We start from the raw sequence: 14646 nt of genomic DNA, 5'->3' as shown, positions 1-14646 counted from the left end.
CCAGGTCAGGTTGCTCACCAGATCTGGGGCCCGTGTAGTAGCTCAGGCTTATCTCAGAGAACCTGCTTGTAAATAAACTGATTAGTTTGTGAATCCAGACACGAGGAAATGCCTTTTAGCAGTTTCTAAAACCTTTCATGAGGCTTGCTGATAAAAGTGGCATGGGAGTTAGTGGGAGGGAACTAATGTTTATTGAGTACCTACCACGAGTTGGGCGCCACGCTGGGCATTTTGTACCTGATATCTCGTTGAATTCTCCTAGCTCCCTATGCGGTGAGCTTTATGAGCCTCATTCTGCATAGAATTGTTACTTGCTGCAGTTACACCAGTGGGAGATGGCAGAGTCAGGATTTGATTCCTGGTCTGTTCCATGCCAAGGTTTTTGCATTATTTCCTTTGGTCTGAATTCGTTTTCTTTGTTGCTAGTCAGACCCTCGATCGCTAGACTCTATTCCTCATTGAACAACTATTTTAAAGGGGTGGTGCTTGAGAGTAGAGTCTCTGCGCTTGCACATCGTCACTTGAACTTGAAAGTGCCGTGCTGCGTTGTTGGTTCTCCCTACTTAAATCTCACGTCCGACAGGCGTCCTCCTGTAGTTTCGGGCGTTCCTCTCGGCCAGAGGGTTTGGGGGTCAGCGAACCGTGTGGGCGCCTTCACTTTGGAAATGCTTCCTCAGGCAGGCTTTCTCCTCTCGCATTTGCAGGGTTAGAGTGGTCTGGTCTGCTGTCAGTTGTTTGGTTTTCTTTTTTTCTTTTAAATACATTCTATTTGCACTTAAAGTTATTATTTCAGGTTCTTTTTTTTTTTAAGATTTTATTTATTTTAAGAGAGGGAAGGGAGGGAGAAAGAGAGAGAGAGAAACATCAGTGTGTGGTTGCTGGGGGTCATGGCCTGCAACCCAGGCATGTACCCTGACTGGGAATTGAACCCGCAACACTCTGGCTCTCAGCCTGCGCTTTATCCACCGAGCCACGCTAGCCAGGGCCCTTATTTCAGATTCTTATCGACATTGCCCTTTACTTTGACTAGATAAAATGTGGATGTAAAGATAATCTTTTTGCTCCCTTGGCAATTGAAAGCCTTTTTAACCAAGATACCACCTAGGCTCAGAAAAGGGTCAGCAGCTGCCCTGCCCAAGGCTGAGCTATGGCCGTCCCTTTTCAGTGTGAAGGGGAAACAGGAGGACGGGAAAGCGGGTCACGGCGCTAGTGACTGACTTTATATGTGTTGTCCGAGTTAATCCTTAAAACATTGCCCAGTGCAGAGCAGAAGCTACGAGAGGCAGAGGAACTTCCCCGGGGTTACCCGGCTAGGAGCAGAGACAGGAGCGCACTGGACACACATTACAGATGAGGAAACTAAAGCCTGGAGAGGCCAGGTGACTTTCCTGAATCCCACAGGAAGGGACGGGACTGGTGTTTCGGCCCCGGAACCTCTGACTCCAGAGCCCTAGCTGTTCGCTCTGGCATTATACTCTCTCCTATAGGTGACATAAAAACAGTCTTTAAATCCACGCTTGCTGCAGGCACTGTGCTAAACCTGGAAATACAGATGTGAAAAAGGCAGTTCATGCCATCGAGGAGCTTATCGACTAAGGCAGATAGGCAATAATAATACTGTACAGTCCAGTTCATTAGCGAGTAATACCAGGTTCTCTGAGAAGATTTGACCCCATATTTGGTGGTGAGAGTAGAGTCATAAAAAGCAGTCTTAAGTGACATCTAAATGGAAACATGAATGAGGAGTAAGAAAATGTGATGCGCCTCTGACTGGTGTGGCTCAGTGGGTTGGGCACCATCCCACAAATCAAAAGACCCATGGGTTCAATTCCTGGTCAGGGCACACATTGGGTTGTGGGCCAGGTTCCCAGTTGGGGGTGTGCAAGAGGCAGCCAATTGATGTTTCTCTCCCTTTTGTTCTCCCTCCCTTCTCCTCTCTCTAAAAATAAATAAGAATATATATCTTCAATGTGATACATGGAGGTCAAGAGGGTTTTCTAAACAGAGGGAAAACATCACTTCTGTTTATGATGGCCCTTCCAAATCATGCTTTAAATTCTATATTCTGCTCCAAGTACATAGAGATGATAAGTGAAATATGTTCTTGACATAGTTGTGCTTAATAACAAGATAAACATCCTGGTGGGCTAGAAGCAGAGCCAAGCACAGAAGCAGGCAGAGTGTGCTGGGAGTAGGTTCCTTTAGGGTGCTACTGTGGACACACCATGAACGAGTTTTACTAGTATGTGAAAACCAGATTTTTCTCAGGCTTCAGGGCAGCTCAGCAGGGCCTGAGGGGGTCAGAGACCTCGGCCATCATTTCTGGGTAGGGAACAGCCTCATCCGTCTACCTGTGTGCCGTACACGCACTGTTATTTTCTAAGTTTACCATGATGTCAGAAACACAAAAAGAATGGGAAACACTGCTTGAGAGTATGTGGCCCAAAGGAACCTCACACCTGGATGGGGGTCAGAGGAAGTCCCACTGCTGGAAACTGGGAGCTAGGGTGGAATATTCCTGCCTGTGAAAAGAAACAACACAGCTAACTCAGTCTGTGACTTGTTTAAAGTTGTATTTCTGGCAGGGGCGTAGCGGTAGCAGTAAGACCAGAACCTGGCCACGAAGTGACTGTGTTTATGGTAGCCCTAGTGTTACCAAAGCACAGGAACCTTGCGCAGCCAGGCATAAGACCTTGTTCCAGACCAGAGGCCCCTGCTCCGACAAAGATGGAAGCGGGTGGCAGTGTCTGTAAAAGCATTAGACAGGAAGTGGGGAGAGAGGAGGGTGGGGGAGGGAGAGGAAGAGATAAAGTGCTTTTATTCAAAATGATCTAACAAATTCAATTCGAAAGCAGAAGAGTGTAACTAGTACCAAGACAGAAAGACAGGAATCAGAAGAATTCACTCCCAACAAAATGTAAGAAGGCAATCTGAAAATTAGTTTCAGATAAATATGTTTAAAATTATCAAAGAGATGAAGGAATGCCATCCATGGTAGACTTTTAGGAAATTATGAAACAAATGAGCAGATGAGAATCAAGAGGTGGATTTAGAAAAGAGCCAATTAAAATACTGGAAGTATAAAATTCAGTTTTTAAAGTTTAAAAAAAGTACGGGATAAACCCTAGAGTGGGCACAGCTAAAGGGGAATGAGTGGAAAGATAGCACTAATGAATTCCACCTAGGATGTAACACAGAGATGAAGAGATTCGGAGAATGAAAAATGAGTAAATTAAGAGACACAGAGGAAAGATTGAAAGCCTCCCACTTGTGAAACAAGAAATGGAGGGAAGAGCAGAAAAATAGTATTTGAAGAGATAATGCCAGAGACTCTCCCAGAATTGAATGCAGATATGGATGCATCTTCATATTAAAAGTACATACAAATTAGCCCTGGCTGGTGTGGCTCAGTGGATGAGCGCTGGACTGCAAACCAAAGGGTCATCAGTTCGTTTCCGAGTCGGGGCACATGCCTAGATTGCAGGCCAGTTCCCCACTAGGGGGCGCTCAGGCGGCAACCACACATTCATGTTTCCCTCTCTTTCTCCTTTCCTTCCCCTCTCTAAAAACAAATTAATAAATAAAAGTACATAAAAATTAAGTGAAAGGATACCTTTTTAACAAATTGGGGTGGAGCGACTGGACATGAATAAGCCAAAAAAAATCAACTACACCCTAAATCTCATACTACGTATAAAATTAACTTGAAATTAATTGTGACTTGCATGTAAAGTGTAAAACTATAAAACCTTTAGTGGGAAACAGGAGAAAATCTTTGGGCTAGACGAAGAGTTTTTTATATATATGACTGATTCAGACCCCGGCCCTCAGGGTCCGTGTGTTGTGGATGTGACAAACAAATTCACACGGACTGCAGAAGTCCTGTGGAGAAAAAGGGACAGCGTGGGCACTCTGAGAGAGAGAGGGCACTAACCTTGCCTGGGCAGGCATTATGGCTTTTCTGGGCACATTACATTGAGGATGGCCCTCATTTACTAAGCACAGGGTTGATTTAGGTGGTTACCTTTTACAGAAAACAAAAGAGAGGATGTTGCTAATTACATCAAAGAAGAAGGATATTTGCAAATGCAAAGGGAAAAGTGGTTGAACTGGTTACACTCATCCTTGGGAGGTTTAGCATAGATTTTAGGAAGTTACTTTAAAGATATGCAGTAAATATTTGCTGCCTCAATTCAGGGTGAGAGAGTTTTAGCAAAAGCAAGCCTCCAAGCAGCCTAGGTGCAATGCAGGCCTGATTCCCCACGGGAGAACCTGCCCGTGGGCTCAGTTCCTGTGTGCTGACCTCTCTCCCTGTTGGTTTTCCGAATCAGGGGCTGGGCTACATTCCCCACACCCCTCGGACTGGTCTCCTATACATGACACTGAAAGTATGATCCATAATGGAAAAAAGAAGATAGATTGGACTTCATCACAATTAAATACTTTTGTTGTACAAAAGAACCTTTCTTTCGTCCTTCCCAGCCCAAAAGCTGTCAGGCAGCAGCCATTGTGCTTTCTCCTTTGCCATGGACCAAAGTCTTCATCTCCACCTGGCCAAGGGGAAGGATGGGGGTTGTGGGAGGGATTGGGCCAGTGGCAATGCATGAAACAGTAGAATTTAAGGCAAAAATGTCAATAGGGATATTTTGGTAAACTACATAATGAAAAGGAACAGCCCACCAAGATAATATAATAATTCTGACTGTTTATGTATCTAAAAACAGTCTCAAGATATTTCAGGGAGGTTATAAAGAGACATTGACTGGCCCTGGCTGGTGTGGCTCATTTGGTTGGAGCATTGTCTCCTAACCCAAAGGTTGCAGGTTCAATTCCCAGTCAGAGCACATGCTAGATTGTGGGTTCGGTCCCCAGTCTGGGCATGTACAATCTCCAGCTCATTAATGTTTCTCTCTTTCCCATCCTATTTCTCTAAAAAGCAATGGGAAAAAAATGTCTTTGGGTAAGGTAAAAAAGAAAAAGATTTTTAAAGAGGCAATGACTGATCCACGGTCAAAATGGAACATTTCCATGCATCGCTATCAGAAACTGGTAAGTAAAGCAGAGGAGAAATTAGTAAGGAAAAGGAAGAGTCAACTGATTTAATTAGCAATTCTAAATCCCCCAAATAGAGACTGTTGAATTAGTGTGTAAGCCTCTGAAATTGAGTACATCTTAAGATGTTTATTCCTGAAGTATATCCAGTGTGTTAACATTTTCAAATAGTTGCTCTGTAACTATTCTGAATCACAGAATTACATTGAATTTGAACAAACCATCATCTTTTTGCAGGTTTTAACAATTCTTATGTGATAAACAGAGTTTCTCAGACCTGTTTGGTATAAGACAGTCTATAAAGTCAGTCCCTGGGGTCTCTTCCTGTCAGACAGTGTTGTGGGAAGTATTTTCTTTCCAGTTTGTTTGCACTTAAGTGTTGAAATAGGTCCTTATTTGGTCCTTATTCGATCTTTCCCAGTGGGTTGGCCCTTTCAAAGAGCTTCATTAACAGGAGACCAAATCGCTAGATGCATGGGAAACCATTCTTCTAATTTCATTCTGGTTGTCAAGCAAACTATTTATTTAATAATATTGTTCTTGCCTTGGCTGGTGTGGCTCAGTGGATTGAGCGTGGGTCTGTGAACTGAAAGGTCCCTGGTTTGATTCCCAGTCAGGGCACAGGCCGGGGTTGCAGGCCAGGTCCCCAGTTGACGGTGGGTGAGAGGCAGCCAATTGATGTTTCTCTCTCACATCAGTGTTTTTCCCTCTCGGTCTCTCTCCCATCCCCTCTCTCTGAAAATAAATAAATTAAATCTTTTTTCTTTTTAAGAAAAGAATATTGTTCTTTTGTCTCTGTGCCGTGAAAACTGTGGTAGTAAGAATGGAGACTTTAGCTGGGATTCTTGGCTTCCTTTAACCCTTGGTCAGAATTGGAAAGTGGCATTTAAGCCAATTTCCTGCTTATTTTAATGCAGTGATTTTAGGAGAAACTAAAGATCTGCTTGGAAGAAACTAACTGAAGTCATTTCAGTCTCTAGGTAGTTGAATTTTTTAATTTAGACTTTATTGTATAGATTCATGTTTATTGAATTTTGATCAGAAAATATAGCCTATAAAATTTCTGCTTAGAGACTTATTTATATTTTGCAGCTTGCCATACAATAAATTTTTATAAATATTTCATGGATTCTGGAAAAATTCTGTATAGGTTGCAGAATTCAATATATACTTATTAAATCAATATCTCTAATCACTATCATGTTCTTACATGTTTTGACTATTTCATCTATGGGTAATTAAGAGAAATGGATTATAGCTGCCATTTTCTTGTGTGTTTCTGTCAAATTCTCCTAAAATTTCAGCAGTTTCCATTTCACTTATTTCATTGCACAGAAGATTCATGCATTTCATATCTTCATTGTGAACTGTAGTTTTTCAACATAAAACAGCCCCACTTGTTTTTTATTTTGTATTGTGTCCTGCCTTGTTCTTTGCTTTGCTTCCATACTATTAGCTTTTCTCCCATTTTTCTTTGCACTGGTCTAGTCTAATGTATCTTTTTTAAGCCTTTTTCCTTTGCCTTTTTGGTTTAGATATGATGAATAATTTTGTGAGGGTTTTCTTTTTTGACTCAGTCTAACTCAACTTCTTTTCATAGGGAAATTTATCTCACTGACATATATTGTAACCAGTGATATGTTGGTTTCATGTCAGTCAACTTGTTTGAAGCTTTGTTTTTTGCATATATATATATTTTTTTAATTTCAATTTATTTGTTATTCTGAGGCTGGTTACCTGTAAGATTTTAAAACATTTTTAATAGACTTTATTTTTTAGAATAGTTTTAGGCTTATAGAAAAATATTGCACAGAAAGTGTAGAGTTCCCACACATCTCCTTCCCACCTCTCATTTTTACTTCTTATCAACATTTTGTATTAGTGTGGCACATTTTTTATAATCAATGATCCCATACTGATCCATTATTATTTTTTACTTATTTTTTATTTTTTTAAGATTTTATTTATTTATTTTTAGAGAGGGAAGGGAGGGAGATAGAGAAAAACATCAATGTGCGGTTGCTGGGGGTTATGGCCTGCAACCCAGGCATGTACCCTGGCTGGGAATTGAACCTGCAACACTTTGGTTCCCAGCCCACGCTCAGTCCACTGAGCTATGTCAGCCAGGGTTCATTTTTATTTTTTTTAGATGTTATTTTATTTATTTTTAGACAGAGGGGAAGGGAGGGGGAAAGAGAGGGAGAGAAATATCAATATGTGGTTGCCTCTCATGCACCCCAAATTGGGGACCTGACCTGCAACCTAGGCATGTGCCCTGACTGGGAATCGAACCAGGGACCCTTTGGGCCCTGATGCTCACTCCACTGAGCCACCCCAGCCAGGGTGGTACATTATTATTATTATTATTAACTAAAGCCAGTCATTTACATTAGAGTACACGCTTTGTATCATACAGTTCTGAAGATTCCATCAAATGAAGTGGTTTTACTCCCCTGACAATGAACTGTGCTCCATTAGTCTGTCCCACCCTCCTCATCTCTGGCAGCAGCTCACCTTTTTACTGTCCCCATAGTTCGTCATTTTCCAGAATGTCAGCCAGTTAGACTCATAGTATTTGTGGCCTGCTCAGACTGGCTTCTTTCACTTAGCAATATGCATTTAAGGTTCCTTTATGTCTTTCCATGGCTTTGTAGCTCATTTCTTTATATTGCTGAATAACAGTCCATTGTATGGATGTACTGCAGTTGATTTTCCCATTCACCTGTTGTAGGACATCTTGACTGATTCCGACTTGTCAACTAAGCTGCTGTAGGCTTCCACGTGCAGGTTTTTGTGTGGACGTAAGTTGTCCATTCATTTCGTCAAGACCTAGGAGTGCATTTGCTGGATTATATGCTAATACTATGTTTCTCTTTCTAAGAAACTGCCAAACTATCTTCCAAAACATATAGTTACACCGTTTGGTATTTCTGTCAACAATGTATGAGAATTCTTGCTGCACGTTCTCACCAGCATCTGGCTGTGTACCTGTTTTGGGTTTTAGCTCTTCAAATAGGTGGGCAGCTGTATGTCCCTGTTTTAATTTGCAATTCTCTAATGAGGTGATGTCGAGCATCTTTTCATATGCCTGGCATCTCGTATTTATCTGCTGTTCACGGTGCGTCTCCATGCCTGCTAGCCACATTTCAGGCGCTCAGTAGCCACATGTTGGAAAGTGCAGCTCTGTAGCATGTAAGAGCATGGTAAAGCTGTGCAGTGGAGCTCACTGTGGACCCGCTCCATTAACACGTAGCCTCAGCCGTCCAGAGCCCTTGAGGAGTTGATGGGCCCTTGGTGGGTTTTGTACATAGTTGAGGGTTTATCTTATGCAATATAAGATTTTCTTAATTTTAACAGTTTTTCATAGAAGGCCCTCTAAAATGTGTTAACATTTTCCTCTGCCTTCTTAATCCATGTGTTATATAGTGGCTAAGAGTGTGGGGTCCAAAGCCATGGTCTGGGTTTGAATTTGATGGTGATACCTATCAGGGTGGGTTTTGGATGAATTATTTCAGTCTCAAGTGTTCCACTTCTTGTATAAAATGAGAACAGGAGCTTGCTAATAGGGTAGTTATGACTATAAATAAGAAAATACTTGGCAAGTACTCAGTAAATGTTCATTTCTGGTTTTGCTAACTACTGTACTATAACCAGCTATCTCTACAAACAAAACTAGTCGTAATTCATCAACAGAGGCATAATTTAGCCCTTTCCCAATGGCTCGGGTAACTCTGCTTTGCCGTGAAAGTGTACAGGAATGTTGGACTGTACATCATGTTTTCTGACAGCTTTGCAGTTTGAGTTCTTCACACTTCTCAGTGCCTGCCCCTGCCCCCCTTTCCTGCCGTCTGCCTACCCACCTCTCTATACTCTCCTCTCTGTTCTGGGTTTCTGATCTCTATTCCCCCGGGGTCAGCATTGAGAACCATTCACCTAAACAATACAGCCTGTCAGGCCCTTTCTGACCCCGAGCCCATCACGTTCTTTAACTGGCGCTTTGTGACGCCAGCACCGTGTCTGCTTTTGCTGTTTCCTTAGTCAGAAATGCCTTTCTCACTCTTTCCGCGAGATCCTGCTCAATCTCGAAGGCTTCACTCCTCCGTCATTTCTTCACTCTGCAAATGTTTACAGAGTTCCAGGGTCTCGGTATTCAGGATAAAATGGAGAACAAAAGAAATTTGTTCCATTCAAAAAATTTACAGTTTCATGGGAAAGAAAAAAAAACAATCAAATGTATTACACTTCGTTCCTGGCTCATTTCACTGATCATTTGTATAGAATAAATATTTATTGAGTGTTTGCTATATACCAGGCACTTTGCTGAGTATACACTGGTGAATGGAACCAGATGTGGGCCCTCTGTCATGGATTCCACGGTTTAGTAAGGGAAATGGGCAGAAAATTCAAATAATTAAACCAAATAATGTTTTCTTACAAGCTGAGCTAAGCACTCTGAAGGAAAGGAATGCTGTTTATGAGAGTCTAGCTCGAGAGTGGAGTCAGGGAGAAATTCCCTGAGAAAGGGAGACCAGAGGCATTTGGAGGGAAAGTCTCGGCAGACGGAACCATGGGGCAGCGAGGCCGTGGCAGGAGGAGGCGTGTGGTGGTCAGGGAACTAAAGCAGGCCAGTGCGGCCGGAGCACAAGGAAGGGGAGAGAATGGGGGTGTAGACGAGAGGTGGGCAGGGCCCACAGTGGAGATTGAGAGACATGGACAGATTCTGGAAGCACTTAAGAGGTGAAAATTCGTGTGACTCAGGAAGGAATTGGCTGTCGGAAGTGCGGGAGAGGGGAGGCGTCAAAGATTTCTGCCTTGCACAGCTCCGCGCTGTGCCCTTCGCTGAGATGGGGAACACCGGAAGACCGCGTTTTGTTTGTTGATTGGTGCGTGAAGGGGAGGAGGAGGGGCGGCCTGAGTTCGGTCTTCCGCCTGTTAATTTCAGATGGCTTTGCTGTATCTAAGAGAAGTTTCCAAAGACTCATTTATTTATATTTGCATGTTTGGAGTTTAGAGAAGAGAGATGTGAGCTGGAAATGGGAATTTAGGAGTTCATCCACATAGAATTAATAGAAGCTTCCAGCACGGATGAATGAGAAGAGAGAAAGGCCCAAGACTGGACATTGGAAAACTGTGTGGGTGGTGCTGCGGAAATGGGGTATCCTAGACAAAAAAAAAGTAGGTTCAGAGCAGGGTCAATGAAGAGTTTAATTTTGGACGAAATGAAAGCTGAGGTTATTTCAGAGATGGATCCAAGTGCAGAAGTCTTACGAGGAACAGAATACATACGAGTTTGGAGTCTGAGCCACATCTATCTTACTGGCCCGTGTTTCCCAGCCCACAGTGCTTGTATTAACACATAGTAAACGTTCAGCAGATAATTGTGGCATGAATAAGAGGACATGGGAACATGCAAAGTTCTGGACTGAAATTCTCCACCCTTGCCGTGCCCGGGAGGCCTTTCTCCAGGTGTCTGCTAAGATGAACTTCTGACTGTATACAAACCTTTATTCATTAAAAATCACTGAGGTGTATGTTCACGACTTGGCGATACGTTTATCCAAGTGATAGATGAAGGTTTGGAGGGAGTTTCTGCAGACACTTTTTTCGTTGAGCTGGACAGAAAGCTTGCCCATCATTAGCATTTCTCAAATGCCAGGTCCACACACTGCTAGGTAATGAACTGGTAGATCTAACACCCTGGAGTGCCTGCCGTGTGTCCTGCTCTATGCCAAGTACTCTAAGTGTATCATTTTATTCCTTGTAACAGCTTTTTAAGTCATAGATAGTAACAGGAGAGAAACGGAGGCTCAGGAAGTTAAGTAACTGGTCAAGAGCACATGTTTAGCAAGTAGGAGAGTTGAGATTTGAACCCAGGTGTTACTCCATTTCCCTTGCTCTTAACTACCACGCTATACAAAGAAATGAGACCCTTCTCATGGTGATAGCACCAGGGATATTATAGCTGTTTGAGATTTTCCCCCCTCCCTTCATCCCTCCATTTTTTTAATTTTCAAAATCACGTCTTCAGTAAGCATTTACACATTGTCTATACCAGCTGGGCCCTATGCTAGGCAGTGGGGATAGAAACAGTCAAAAGGCAAAGTTTATATCCTCAAGAGTCAGGCAAGTGGATGATGCAGACACCAAATGACACAGTTTCAGGTTCATTGTCACTGCGTCTTGCTATAATAGTGGACAGCCAGAATGCTGTGGGGACATAGAGGACAGCTTTTCTAATTCTGCCCGAAGGTGGAGGCCTGGGTCGAGTCGGGGTGGGAGGGATGTCAGGGAAGACTTCCCACTAGAAGGGATGCTTGAGCTGAATCTCAGGAGGGAACCACCTGGACCAGGAAGTGGGAGGGTCTGCCCGAGAGGCCCGAACAGTGATGGGAGCTGGCACTAAGACCTGGCCAGGGCACTGCAGGCAGCTGGGGTGCTGGAATGGGAGGAGATAGGGTTAGAAAGCAGGCGGAGTACAGTGGAAGGAAGGCTTTGTGGAAACTGGTGCTTTCCATGGCTCTTTTGTTTGTATTCTGAAGGAAAGGTTTTAAGCAGGGGGTTGACAGTATCCCCGTTGTATTTTTGGAAGATCCCCTGGTAGTGGGGATTGAGGGTGAATGTTTACAGGGCAAATTTGTAATAAACTTAGTGAGTTTCTGAACCTTAGAATTCTGCCAGCTGAATTTGTCTGAAGAATCTCTCTAGTTCAGAGCAATACAAGAGGACTTTCCAGAAATGCCAGAAATTATGGAATCCGCAAAACAAGGATGTTAAAACAGCTATTATAAACATGCCCTATATGTTCAAGATGATAGAGGGAATCATGAACATAGGAAAGAAGTTGATTTTTTCAAAAACCCAAAGGGAACTTCTAGAGGTGAATAATACAGTATCTGAAATTAAAACTACGCTCAATGAGGGTAACAGCATATTAGACACTACAAAAGAAGAAATCAATGAACTTGAAGATGTAGCAATAGAAACTATCAAAAAAGGGGCTCAAAACAATATGAAGGTCTTGCTTGCACTTAGAAACTAGTGGGTATTTTCTCCCTAGAACTTTTTTTTACCAGAAAATTTAGACTTAACTGTTCCCATGTGAGGTTGATGTGGCTTGACAAACATTATGATAATTTTTTTTCTTTTTAGTTTTTACTTTCTATTTATGGGATTTTTGTTTGGATAAAAGGAAATCTTCACAGTCTTAAAAATCTTTTCTCTGACTTCAAAGAGATGAACTTCTAAGCTGCAACCCTCGGGAGCTTTCTGTCTCTTGCTAATGCCTGACACACTTTTAACATCGATTCTGTCATCAGAATAAGCAGCAAAGCCCAAGTAATGAGAGTTCTGGACATTTTAGAATCATGCACCCATTTATTTTTCATTAAAAAAAAAAACAATAAGCATCCATCTGTCTGGACATCACACTTAGTGTGTTTTGCATTTTCCAAAATGAGTGGATTTTTATGAGTTGTAAATGGAACGCGTGAGATCACATTTGATAGAAATCTGGGATGCTTCCTGGAATGCTCCTGAATTTTCATACATGAATTAAGTACCGTTTATATGTGGGCTAGAGGCTGCTGTATCTCCATAAAAGCCATACTGGTCTTTGAACATAAAGTGAATATTGGTCAGTAATTCAATGGAATAAATTTTTCTAATGGAAATTTTTAGACTTATCTGATAGAATATGAATAAGTGAAATTCAGTCGAGTGTATTTATTAAAGCTTTGGTGCTATATATCTTCAACCCCCCAAACGGGCTCTTTTTGGCAACAGGCTCCATTTTGCATCCATTCACTGTTCAGACTTCCGGCCCTTTCACAGACTTCATGGTCTGTGAGGTCTGCTCCTTGCACATCCGCCCAGCTCTGAAACTAAGCCTCTTCCGGAGGATCCAGTTGCCCTGTACTTGTTTCTTAGCCTCTTGATTCTTCCTGCCTCTCTGGAGGACTTTTAGGACTTTTAGGTTTCTGTGTCTCAAGCTATCTGCTGTGCTTCTGTTAGATAGTTAGTTCTGCTTCTATGTATCAGAAGCTTGAGAGCAGAAGGAAAAATCTTGGCAAAATGAGAATTCTTCATACCAGGCACTGTGCAGTGAATTAAGTCATTTCGTTCTTGCAAGACCTGTATGTAGTGGGGGTGGTTATTTTCTCTAATTACAGAACTTGGTAGCAGAAGCACCATATTTCGGAATCGGGATGTGGGGGAGGCAGGCGGTGCTCAGAGTCCTTGGGACAGGCGGTTCTTTCCACGCGGTGGGGTTAGAAGCCTCCCACTCTCCTTTGTACTTTCCCACAGTTCTAAACTTTCTACAAGAAGCACGCATTACCCTTATCAAAAAATAAGTTCAGTATTTATAAAGAGAAATGAAAGTTACACTATTCATTGTGCAGTATCTGAAAAGTAAAGAAATTTAGAAGGAAAAAGTGCTCATTGCCTAAATGTAAATAGAACCTTTGTAAACTTTTTGGTACCCTTCCTGTTAGTCTTTTTATATGTATGTAATTGAATAATTCCACATAGTTGTAATAATCTCGGTGGCTTTCCCTCCGTAAGGAAGTGAGATGCCAGTACTCCACCTTACCTTTTACTGAGCCCTCTTCTCCCCTGGTCTTGAATTTCAATCTCTGCCGCTTGTGCATTGCCTAGGAAGCCCTGTTTGGTTAACAGGTAGCAGTGAAGCAAGCAAGAAAAGCTTACGCCCTGGCAGGGTGGCCCACTTGTGTGGAGCGTCATTCCGACCTGTTAAGGTTGCAGGTTTGATCTCCGGTCAGGTCGCAGACCAGGAGCAACAGTGGATGTGTGAGTAGGTGGGACACAAACTGATGCCTGTCTGTCTGTCCTGTCTGTCTCTCTCCCTCTCCCCATTCCCCACCCCTTCCTCTTTCTCTAAAATTAATTTTTTTAAATAGAAAAGAAAAAAATCACTTATTTTCTCATTAAAACACACATTTTTAATAATACCCTTTATGCTTTTGTATAGATAAGAGTGATTCGTTCCGCACATGCACATATTCATTCATTCAACAAATGTTTGTTAAGTCCCTTCTAAGTGCCAGCCATTTTCTCATCAGTAAGGATGCAGAGACAGTGGAAGGGCCCTGCTCTTCAGAACGTAGTTGCATAAATAAGAAATGGAGCAACGTAATAGTTACATGCAGAGATATTAACCAAGCTCTGTAAGACCACACAGGAGAATCACTTTTGCAAATGATCATGCTAGGAAGATCGAGGAAAGCTTTTTACAGATAAGAAATGGACTCAGAGATTTGGTCACACAGCTGGTTAACGGTTGAGGTGGCATTAAAACCAGATCTGACTGCAAAACCTGTCTTCATTCCACCGACCTGTGTCAGAAGGAGGCGCCCTTGTTTTCACTGTTGTGTAAGTTCTAGATGTCTCTATTTGGGGAATTCCCGAGTCAGGGACCGCAGCGGCCGGTTTCTCTCCCCACTTCAGAGTGCCACCAACTTCTGATTTGATCAAAGAGCAGTGAAACAGAAGCAAGGAGACCTGAGTTCTCTAGCACCAGCTCTGCCCCTGTTTAACTGGGTGACAGTGGGCATTTCATTCCTCTTTCCTAGGCAT

General features: G+C 42.5%; 1 protein-coding gene across 9 annotated transcripts in view; it reads left to right on the top strand.

The window, feature by feature from the left end:
* MAPKAP1 (MAPK associated protein 1) overlaps positions 1-14646 on the top strand; it is a 211318-nt gene that overhangs the window by 90459 nt on the left and 106213 nt on the right. The window lies entirely within an intron of this gene.

Source organism: Phyllostomus discolor, chromosome 3 (genome assembly GCF_004126475.2).
Source record: "Phyllostomus discolor isolate MPI-MPIP mPhyDis1 chromosome 3, mPhyDis1.pri.v3, whole genome shotgun sequence".
Classification (NCBI taxonomy): domain Eukaryota; kingdom Metazoa; phylum Chordata; class Mammalia; order Chiroptera; family Phyllostomidae; genus Phyllostomus; species Phyllostomus discolor.
The sequence above is the reverse complement of the archived record's forward strand: the minus strand, read 5'-3'. Positions and strand labels throughout refer to the sequence as shown.